The sequence below is a fragment of the Vicia villosa genome, unplaced genomic scaffold (genome assembly GCF_029867415.1).
Source record: "Vicia villosa cultivar HV-30 ecotype Madison, WI unplaced genomic scaffold, Vvil1.0 ctg.001020F_1_1, whole genome shotgun sequence".
Taxonomy (NCBI): Eukaryota; Viridiplantae; Streptophyta; class Magnoliopsida; order Fabales; family Fabaceae; genus Vicia; species Vicia villosa.
In genome coordinates this window covers 613,493-619,492 of record NW_026705450.1, presented here as the reverse complement: position 1 = coordinate 619,492, position 6,000 = coordinate 613,493, and positions in this window count along the sequence as shown.

Below are 6,000 nucleotides of genomic sequence, written 5' to 3'. Positions count from 1 at the left end.
AGTTTAAAGCCAAAACCGTGAGACACCATTACTAGGGCATGGAAAAAGGAAGCTCTCGTATGCAATGATTCAGGCCGTTTCGACTCGAACCAACGCCACCAACGGATTCAGAACGTCCTAAATAGGGGATCTGGGCATTCTTGGGTTTTGTTTAACGTGAATTTTGTGGTTTAATTCTTTGTAGGATTTCCATGGAAAAAGCGCTGCCAAAAAACTGCACAAAACCGTGGGCAAAAACCAGTTGGTAAATGAAGAAGATGACAAACAGTGCTTGTGGACCCCATCAGCACACGCGGCGCATTATAGTTGGCAGGTCAAAGGGTCTTCATTCTCTCTCTCGGTCTGATCACGTGTGGAGGCAACTGAATGGCCAGTCAACACATTGGTTCTTCTCTCTCTCGCTATCATTGGCTATTCGTGCAATCAGGGGACCCCATATCTGACTTTTACTTTGAATTTACGTTTTAAATTGTTTTAATATTTAAAAATTTATGTTGGCTTTGTTGACAACTCAAAAGCGTGGCACAAATGGCAGGAGGAGAATTATTGTGGCCTGGGAAACCTGAGTTCGAGCCTTGGTCACGACAAATATTTTGACAATAGTTTTCTTTCAGATCCAGTGCAGTCATCCCCATGCGAGTATGATGCGACCTCAACCTTGCGCCCTTAGATCAATCACGGAACCAGATCAAGAAGATCCCATCGCAAGACCACCATGGACACTCAGAGCTCCTCCACATAGGATTTCATGCGCCCAGGTTCTCTCTTATCTTTTATTATTTTGTTATTTTGTTTACAACTCTTTCTTTATATTTTCTTTTAACTAAACTTTAATTTTAATTAATCCTTAACCTTTTTTTAATAATAATAGAAAATTCATTTAATTAATAGAATTAGCCTTTTAATTTAATAATTAAATTAACTAACAAATTAATTTTAGTTATAATTAAATTTAGTTTAAATCATGTTTGTTAATTTAATTTAGGTTAAATAATTAATTAATTAAATTAGGCTTTTATTTTAATTTAGGTTTAATGATTTTAACTAATTTTAAATTTATTAATAATTTTAACTGTTAATTATGTTCACAAACCCTAAAAAACCTTAAGAGTAAACTATGTTCATTAACGCACTTTACCTTATTTAGGTCACAACAAGTTTTCTTTTTACCCTTAGGTTTGCCATTAGGTTTTTTAACCCTGATATTTTTATTCGCAAATTCTCTTCTCATCCCATACTCTGTGATTGTCGCATGCCTTTAATTTTAATTATCTATTTAAATTTCATTTTATTTGCATTTATTTTATTTTATTTAAAGTTATCTGCCTTTATTTAATTTTGCCTTTATTTAAAATTCTGCCTTCATTTTAATCTTGCCTTTTTATTTTCGCGCTCAATTCTTCCTCTATAATGTATCTTCCCCAAAGCCTTGTAAAAAGTTTTCTACCTTTCTGCCTTTATTTTATTTTTTCCCACAGGTGTTTATTGTAATAGCGTAGGACCTTTAAACTCTGCTTTTAATTTTTGTATCTTTTAAACTGCGTGGTTAGTAATTTAGGGAGTGATAACCATGAATTGAACGTAGATCACCTAATTACAGGATAAATGTCATCGAAGTTAACCACGTGATTGTGCACCCACACACCTTTAGGGTAACCCCTCTTGTTGCCTGTTGCCTTATTATTGTTGCCTTGTTGCCTTATTATTTTTGTTGCCTAAAAATAGTCAAGTCCCTCGATTCCGAGGATACCTAAAGCAAATGTTGCCTTCAAAGTTATTGAAACTCCCTCGATGTTGCCTTATAAAAATGATTGTCCCCAATTGCTAAGGTATCCTCGCATGATGCCTAAAAAGATTAATGACTATTATATCCTTCCCTTAGACTACCTGCCCTCTTTATGGCATGGGAGAGTCTTGTGGCGAACGATTATTCTCGATGACCCTTAAACATCCAATTGAAAGACTTCCTACCCTTTATGGTATGGATAGACCCTTTCGCCTGAAAAGCTAAAAGAACGAATTTTCAAACTTAGGGTAGTTGCTACTAATTGCTTGCTCTAATTCAAATTACTTTTTACACCTCTTTTTCAAATCAAATTCAAAAAGACTACGCTTATTTACAAGCTAAAGTTCTTCTTCGAAAATCTTTTCAAACAATTCAAACATTTCAAACAAAGTGAGCTAAGCAATTAAGAGCCCATGGATAACCATGGATACAAAGGGTGCCTTACACCTTCCCTTTGTATAACTTACCCCCGAACTCAAAATCTTTTAAAAGGTCTTTCCTGTTCTTTTAGCCTTTCCAATTGGATAAAATAAAAGTCGATGGCGACTCTTGCTTAACCGCGACATTTCGATATAAAAGTCAGTTCACCGTATTACAGAACTGGCGACTCTGCTGGGGATGCTTTCGAATTAAAAGAGGGGTTACCTTAGAGATTAGGATTCACTTTAATTGTTTGATTTGTCTGCTTTATATTTCAAAGGTTGTTTTGGGTATTTACTTGTGTGAAAGATCCTAACCCGGATCTGAGAACCTTAGGTAAATGGCATGAGACCAAGGAGACTGCACAGCGTATACTGATGTGGTTGATATGGTGGCCATCGTTAGTGTGACACATTGGTTTGTCCTGGTGTTCCTTGGGATCCGACTCGAGGAAACACTTGGCTGCTGCGTGGTGTCATTAAGCACTAATTTGCCTCTAGAACCTTAGTTGAACTTGACTTTGGCCTATTAGAAAGTAGCGAGATGGCTGGCTTTGGTTCCGACTGAAGTTGGTTGATACTCGAAGCTACACTCATATGGACTGGACTTTCAGGACCTTCTCAGTTGGTGATTCGATTGCCGGACTGAGATAAGCGCCTTCGAGAAAGGTCGATGATATGAGCTCCCTAGAACCCAATCTTTATATAGGACAGGTTGAACCAACTAAACTTCAATGGGGAGGGTACTTACCTACGAACTTCATGCAAGCCCCTAAACCTAAGGACACTCGTGTGACTTGCTTGTGTGTGCTACTAACCCCCTAGTTTCCTTGCAGGTTTTCTTGTGGGACCCACTCGCCCTTATTACCCTATGCTTTGACTAATGCATCACATCTGCATGACATCATGACATCATAACATCATAAAATTGCATGTTAACTAACCCTTTCAAGGATCTTAAGGATTTAGGGCGCACGATTTCAGGTACCCTTATCAAATACTAAATTCTCATCAAGGAGCAAGAGGACTTACTTTCCTCTGGCCACATACCTTCCAATTCAGATAATCAGTACCTATCGAGGGGCAAGAGGATTTACTTTCCTCTGGCCATTTGTCTTCCAAATCAGAGACATTGTACCTATCAAGGGGCAAGAGGATTTATTTTCCTCTAGCCATAGTGTGGTGTCGTTTTTTTTACCTCCCCGTTTCACTTGGGAGGACGGCACGCTAGACCCTTCATGCGAAATTTGGAAGGAGAATGCGCCCGTGGTGGGATGAATTTTATTTCAGTTCTTCCTACGATATCACACGAACTTTCTTATTGTCCTACAAGTAGGAAAGGGAAAAAAAGATCTCAACTAAACCCTAGGAGTTTGCTAAGTGTGGGGATTTCACCTAGACTAGAAATTCTGGAGTCCGGGAGGTCGGTTATACATAGAGAAGTGTTTAAACACCCTACATATCTGTAGTACTCTACAGGAACCTTCTCTGTGTCATTGTGATTGTGTTTACTGCTAATGATTGGGAAAGTTTCTCCTTTGTGTTAGGAGAAGGAATTGAATTGAATAAAAGAAAGACAGACAGACTGACTGACTATTTTTGGTATTTTATTAGCTCGCTGAGGTTCCTTGTGAACCTCATGCCTACATATCCCTAATGGAAGTCAGAGCTTAATGTAGTTTGGGGAACTAATTAATTATTAATTATTTTTGGGTGCCTTGCTTGAAGCTCAAGGTTGAAGCTTTGAATTAAATCTCTGTTTACAGTAAAGAGACATGAAATCATCTTTACAGAGAGGTATTTGTACTATTCTACCACAAACATTTTAAAAGAGTGACAGGATGATTGAATTCATTTCATTACTAGAGTGACCTTACTTGTGTGTTTGCAAGTATGCTAGTATCTCTTGAATGAAAGAAAGATGCTCGTCCAAATTAGGGAAAGTTACCACATGTCTGGGTTTTACTGCCAGCTCATGCCTTTCAAAATCCTAAATGGGAGACTTGATTGAAATTGAAATTGAAATGTTGAAATGTTTGTTTGTTTGAATGTGGTAGAGTAGTAAAAATATCTCTCTATAGAGATAAGCTATGTCTATCTATTGTATAAAAGATTTGACTTTAGCTGGCTTGCATGAGGCCCAAGCTTGAGGCTTTTTGACTGATTGATTATTATTATGACTCTGGGAGAAAAACTCCACTGGGGATTAATTTACAAGAGATTTTTTATGTTCTGTACAAAGCCCAGAATTGAGTCTGACTCTACTTGGGGAGTGTTTATTTTGATGGATTTTATTTGGTGTTCTGTACAAAGCCCAGAATTGAGGCTGACTCTAGCTAGGGGGAATATTATTTTCTGCCTTGTATGAAGCCCAAGGTTGTGGCGGACTCTTAAATAAACTGAGTATGGATGACTCTATGGGAAAAGATCCTAGATGTTAGGAACCTTTGACACATGAAATATGGTTTATCTGCCTTGTACAAAGCCCAAGGTTGTGGCTACTGAACAATGAAGGACTCACTGGGGGAGACTCTATTATCTGCCTTGTACAATGCCCAAGGTTGAGGTTGACTATTAACAGGGAGTTTTATTGTTTTGGTGCCTTGTATGAAGCCCAAGGTTGAGGCTAACTGTTTTTTGTTGGATTTTGACTCTATTGAAGGATTTATTTATTAAAAGACTGATTTTTTTTGGAAGCTAACCCTTTCCAGGGATTTTGACTCAGCTAGAGAAATTGTCTGTTAAAAGACTGATTTTTGTCATGTTTTTTTTTGGAGGCTGACCCTTTCCAGGGGTTTTGATTCTTTTGGGGAAATTATCTCCTAAGAGAATGAATCTTTGGTTTTTGAAGGACTGATTTTAGAGGCTAACCCTTTCCAGGGGTTTTTGTTAAAATGAAAGAATGTGTGGAGGCTAACCCTTTCCAGGGGTTTTGTTAAAATAAAAGAATGTGTGGAGGCTAACCCTTTCCAGGGGTTTTTGTTAAAATGAAAGAATGTGTGGAGGCTAACCCTTTACAGGGGTTTTGTTAAAATGAAAGAATGAATGGAGGCTAACCCTTTCCAGGGGTTTTGTTAAAATGAATGGCAGAAAGATTATCTAGTGGAGACTTCTTGTTTAAAGCCCAAGATGAAGGCTGACACTTGCTGAGGATAAGCAAACATGGATCCTAGACTCTGCTAAGGAAGATTGATGAAGATAAGGGTGACAGAGACTGTCCATGTCTCTCATTCCAAAAGGTGTACTCAATGTGAAATTGAGACAAACTTAGCTTGTTTAAAGTCTGGTTTAAATTGGAAGAAACTCACCAGGGTATGTTAAAAGGTGACTAAAGACCTGTTCCTATGTTTATAAGAAACCTGATGGGTCCTTGTATACAAGCTCAAGAGGAAGCTGGAAATGCTTTTAAGAAGCCTGTGGGTCCTTGTACAAAGCCCAAGAGGAGGCTAGTCGAGGGTCATCGAGGGTCCTTGTTATAGCACAAGAGAAAGCTATGTATTTTTGAACTTATTTTGGCTCTAAGCAAATGGATAAGAGGTTTCACCGGGAATAATTCCTCTTTGGGTGGATGTGTCCTATTTTTGGATTCTAAGGTTTTTACCAAGATGTTTCACCGGGAATAATTCATCTTGGGGGTTTTGAACTACAGATCTCTAATTAGGAAAGAGCCTTCACCGGGAAGACATTCTCAATCCTAGGCCATATTCCTATAATATATATATAGTTTAACTGTCCTAGGGTTTATACTCAAACGTAGTTCTAAACTAATATATGCACAGTTTATATTTGACAGTA